Below are 6,000 nucleotides of genomic sequence, written 5' to 3' on the forward strand. Positions count from 1 at the left end.
GCTTTCAACCTATAGAAAGTGAAATGGATTCTGCCCCTAGTGTTTCTGTTCAGCCAACTTATAACAACAGCTTCTATATGAATTGATTTGTACCTCTAGCCCAGTGGTTCTCAACCTTGGCTGTACATTAGAATCACCTGGGAATCTTTTTAAAATCCCGATGAGGCCCAGAAATCAGGATTTTAAAAAGATTCCCAGGTGATTCTAATGTGTAGCCAAGGTTGAGAACCACTGCTCTAGCCTTTCCCTGTGCTTCCCAGTTGTCCCATTACTTTCACAGGCACCTTTGGCTTCTCACATTCTGAATCAAACTCCGTTTTGGAAATGCTAGTCATTACCCAGAAATGTGGGAAGCTTTGCTTACTCCCTGTGAGAAGTTTTAGGAAAAAATAAGTTTATTTTCCCCTCTAGGCTTATTTTTACTCAGCTGAAGTCATTGGAGACAGCACACAGTTTGCATTTTTAGCAGACCACTTTGGAACGAGCTGGCACACTGCAGTTGAATCTCAATGACTACGTTCAATGATTCACAATTCATAAAACATTCCCACTCCTAGAACTTTCCTGTTGGTAAGACAAGCCACTTTCTTCAGAAGCCCAATTGAGAGTCAAAGCCCATACATAATACGATTAAATAACATTATCAAGTAATGTGACTGTGTTTTAAATAAATACTCTAAGGCAGTGATGGCGAACCTTTTGAGCTTGGCGTGTCAGCATTTTGAAAAACCCTAACTTAACTCTGGTGCCGTGTCACATATAGAAATTTTTTGATATTTGCAACCATAGTAAAACAAAGACTTACATTTTTGATATTTATTTTATATATTTAAATGCCATTTAACAAAGAAAAATCAACCAAAAAAATGAGTTCGCGTGTCACCTCTGACACACGTGTCATAGGTTCGCCATCACTGCTCTAAGGCATACTAATGGGATTCTACACCCAAATTCCAATGTGTGTGTGTGTTGGGGGGGGTTGTGGGGGTGGTTTCGCCACACATCCAACGACAAACAAACAATTCTCAGACACCAGCGAGGTGTCCTACAATTGAACTCAAGATATCAGATTCCACAGGTTAAGGGTTCAGTCCTTTCTGTCTACAAGACTGCCCCTCACCCCACTTCTGACTGACCAGCTATAGATTGGAGGGTCTCAGCCTCCTCCTTGGGTTTGATTAATTTGCTACAGCGGCTCACCGAATTTAGAGAAACACTTTACTTACTGGGCTCGGGAACAGTCAGGTGGAAAGGACGCAGAGGCAAGGGGTGCGTAGGGGTGCAGAGCTTCCGCGCCCTCTCCAAGGTTGCTGCTCCCCCTAAACTCCATGAGTTCACCACCCAGAAGCTCCCAGAGCTTCTCCTTGTGAGTTTCCCCGAAGGCTTCTTCACACAGGTGCGATTGATTAAATCACTAACCGCCGGTGATTGGACTCTACCCCTCTGTCCTCCCAGGGGATGGAAAGGAAAGTTCTAACCTTCTGATCACCTGGTTGGTTCTCCTGACAACTAACCCCATTCTTAGGTGCTTTCCAAAAGTCACCTCAGTAACACAGTCACCTCAGGAAGCTCTCATCACGTAGAAAATTCCATGGAGCTCTGTCATAGGGGAAGAAGACCAAACACTGTACATACTAGTACTTCTTGTCATGAATCGCAATATCACATGCACATATCCAAAGTGATCAACTTGAGAGACAAAAACACTCGTTCCAACGCTACAGCCAAGGTCTTTGGATCTTTTGTAGGGCTCATTCCAGGGCTGGTTTTAACTACCACAAAAGAAAACGAATTTCTCTACTTCAACATTAGAACTTAGTTGTGGTGGTTGTTTTCACTCTTTCAGCTTCCTATTTCATCACTCACCACGTTCAGCAGATTCAACTAAGAATGACTTCAAACTACAATAAAAAACGGTATCTATTCTCATATCAAAATTACAACTAAACTACAGAACAACCATCATACAGAACTGCCTGAAATTTAGCTAAATGAAAGTCCTACAACTAAGGATTTAAAAAAGGAGCCCCATGAGGCTGGTAGGAGGGGTGGAGATAAAGAACAGATAAAAATAGGGAGGGATATCTCAGCTGCAGAGATCCCTCCTGAGAGGCAACCCCACACCAGGTCCCCCAGCCTCGGGTTCCAGTGCTAGGAAGAGAAGCCACATAACTTCTGGCTGTAAAAACCATCAGGGGTTAAGGCTGAGTAAGATAAAGGGCTGCTAGAGTCCCAGCTATTCATTTTTTATTGTTATTTCTTTGTTTTGTTTTGTTTTATTAATCCTCACCCGAAGACATGCTTAGAGAGAGGGAAAGACAGAGAGAGAGAAACATTGATCAGTTGACTTCCACATGTGCCCTGACCAAGGGATCAAACCTGTAACCCTAGTATGTGCCCTGACCGGGAATTGAATCGACAACCTTTCAGTGCACAGGACAATGATGCTCAGCCAACCGAGCCACTCAAGCTGGGCCAGACAGTTCTTCTTAAAGGGCCCATACAACTCACTCCTTCTGAGCTCCTTCACTGAGCAGCATCTCAATGGGTACCAGGGACATATGAGGAGAAACTGAATTGTCTGTCATCAGGACGAGACCTGGAGGGGCAGCTTTCTCTCAGACCAAAGGGCTGGCAGAGGCCATTGCTCTTTTTCTGGTGCCATATCTGAATCTCTATCAATCTGGCTATCACTGTTCTCCCGCCCTGTTGACTCCCTGAGACCCCATCCCATGTAACTTGCAGGCCCACCCAAGCTGTTTCCAGTGGCTTTTCCATAGGAATGGCCTGTCTTGGATTATTCTTCAGACTTTCCTAAATCTCTCAAACAAGCAGCATCTAGCCTTAGTGTGCCACGTATCTCTCACCAAGTGGCCCTAGGTCCAGCACTAGTGGCAGCCAGCTGTGGTTCCACATCTTGGTTTCACCAGGGCACCTCCAAGCCCAGCACTAGTAGCACCTATCTGCAGATCATTTTGTAGCTCATGCCAGGTGGCCCCAAGTAGAACATAGGCTATAGCTAAATCTTGGCCCGTACCTCCCAAAAGGCCCTAGAGCCAGCTCACCCAGTGGACAGCTTCAGGACATGTTGAAGCACCACCCAAACATAAGGGATACATTCAAGGTGTGGACTCAGCCTCACCTCTTACCATCTAGCCAAGCCGTGGGCAAACTACGGCCCGCGGGCCGGATCCGGCCCATTTGAAATGAATAAAACTTAAAAAAAAAAAGACCGTACCCTTTTATGTAATGATGTTTACTTTGAATTTATATTAGTTCACACAAACACTCCATCCATGCTTTTGTTCCGGCCCTCCGGTCCAGTTTAAGAACCCATTGTGGCCCTCGAATCAAAAAGTTTGCCCACCCCTGATCTAGCCTCTCACTCTAGAGCCTAATCTTAGAAAGCTACTCACAGGGACCTAAAGGCTCTCTCCACATATTTTTTGCCCTCAGCCCTTCATGGAAACTCTGCTTTCTTTCTCAAATGCCTTTCTTTGACTGATGAACTCCCACTTACCTTTTAAGACACATGTCTGGATTGGGTGGTCTCAGCTGTGTACTGCCTTGTGTTCCTACTGGCCTGAGACCTACCCCACAACTTTCCACCTTCCTCACTGCCCTGGGAGCTCCTTGGAAACAAGGGCTGAATTTTATTCATTTTTGTGTCACCAGCATCTTATCTTGCACATGATGGGACATGAGATTTAGAGGCAAATGGAATCAATGAGAATGAGAAGGCTCAGGCTCAGGAGAAAGGAAAGCCAGAAGCCCCACAACAAAGCAAGAGAAGTGGAGTGAGGAACCAGCCAAGTGTTAGCAGCACATTCTTCCTGAGGACTGATGGAAGCAGAAAGCTGGTGTGAACACTGTTGCACTGGGAAGTGGAGCCCTGAGCCTCAGGTTGGAGTCAGGGAGAGCTAGCTTCTGGTAGAGCAGAAAGGCAGGGACTTTACTTCCTGTGAGACCTGCTCAGACATGGTGGCCTCTAAATGACCATGCTGCTGGGGACATCCAGGGGCTACAAGCCAAATGGAGGAGACAGATTAAGGCAGATTTATTTGGGGCCAGGACCATAAGCCCCGGGCATCCCAGCGAGCCATTGACATTTTTTCCCATTCCCGGGGAAATGTATAAGGATGCTGTGTTTCTCCATCAAGTTTTCCAAAGGCTCAGTGAAAATTTGCTTCCTCTGTGTGTCCACCTCTTTGACAAATATATACACAATGGCCCTGACAAGATAAGTTCCTCCATCATGAGCTCCCATTTCTCTCCATACCACCCCCCACTAATGTTGATACAATATTTATTAAGGCTTAAATAGCACTGTTAAGTGCACATGTTGATTTAGAATGATGGAGAGTGTCAACGTAAAGAACGGGAACTCAGACACAGAGTAGGGACCCCCAAAGGACAAGTAATACAGCATTAGCTAAAGACCCAAGCTAGCAAATGTCACCAGCAGGGAAAACAATTCTTTAATTAGGGTTTTCTTTACACTATCATTAACACCAATTTTTTATAAAGACATTTTCAAAATATTATATAATAGCCGTGGCTGGGTGGCCCAGTTGGTTGGAGTGTCATCTTATACATCAAAAGGCTGCGGGTTAGATCCCTGGTCAGCATATAGTTAAAAAATTTAAACAGGGTATCCCCCAACAATGTATGCACATTCATCTCTGTAGACTCTTTTAAATTTTGAAAATAAACTACATGTTAATAAACACTGACTTTATAATCATTCAAAATGTGTATAGTACATTTTTGGGGACACCCTGTAGACTACCTCCCCCACTTCAGAGGAAACCCTTTTTAACCTTTTGTTTTTATTCTTCAGATCAGTTACTACCATAACTGTAAACAATATGCTTAGCTCTCAAGTCATTTCCATTCTCTTTGATAGAGGAGGAATTTATCTTATAACATTTCCCACCGTCTCTTCCTCTGAGTTTTGTTCGAGCCTCTTTCCGGTGACCTCCGGGGTCCACTCCAGCTCTGAGTCCCCACCTGGTAGAGAGACACATGCCCACAGTTTGCACCAAAGCCCCAAAGTGCCTGGCACAGTCCAGGCTCCCCCTGTCTCCGAGGAGCCCTAGGCCCCTGCCAGAGAAGGGTAATGGCAGGAAGCCATCATATCTTAAAACAGCAGATGAAAACAAACAAGAGCATTTTGGATCAGATTACACATCATTTTCCTCCCGTCTGACAACAGAAAAAAAAATCAAAGGCGGTAAAAGACCATCGTAGACCATAATGGTCTAATAACTTGGTGATAAAAGTGCTTGTGGGAGCAGCGTGGGAGGAGCTGCTCCTGGCCGGAGTCAGAGCTCCCTCCAAACCCTCGGTGGCTCCTGTGCTCAGAAGCACTGCTGCTTAAGTGCTCTTTTAAGACTTCCTCCAAAATGCAGCACCTCACTGGAGAGCCGTAATTAGGCCTCAATTGTGGGCCAAATTCACACATTGTTCATCATCCTTAAAGATGACAGAAAAAAATTACCCAGGGCCATGTGGAGTGGATATTAGCTCTCTCACCATTGTCCTCCATGAGAAAAAAAAAAAATCCCACTTAATAATCTCCTGTCTAGACTCACAGCTTTCTGAATACCGAGGGCTATGACTTTGTTTGGTTTTGAAATGAAAGGAGGAGCATCAGGAAAGCAGGAAGGCTGGGAGCACTCATCCAAGGTTGATGCTACAGGAACAGACATGGTCAAATCCATATGAAAGGAAGAGGGTGAGTCATTTTCCATTCATGAGGCGCTGTCAAAAATTCCAGGAAATCACAGATCAAGCTCCTTAGGAGTATACCAGCCCAGAGCTGATTAAACATTGGGAGCATGCAATCTTTTGAAAACCACTCTCATCTAAAAGTTTCTATGATGAAATCAAATGCCACCAAAATGTCCAGCCACAACTCCATTACTCCTTTTCTTCCAGCCTTCTCCCCACAAACCCATCCCCATCCCTAAGGTTCTGCTCATGGGAAATAGCTTTCTA

Source organism: Myotis lucifugus, unplaced genomic scaffold, assembly GCF_000147115.1.
Source record: "Myotis lucifugus unplaced genomic scaffold, Myoluc2.0 scaffold_36, whole genome shotgun sequence".
Classification (NCBI taxonomy): Eukaryota; Metazoa; Chordata; class Mammalia; order Chiroptera; family Vespertilionidae; genus Myotis; species Myotis lucifugus.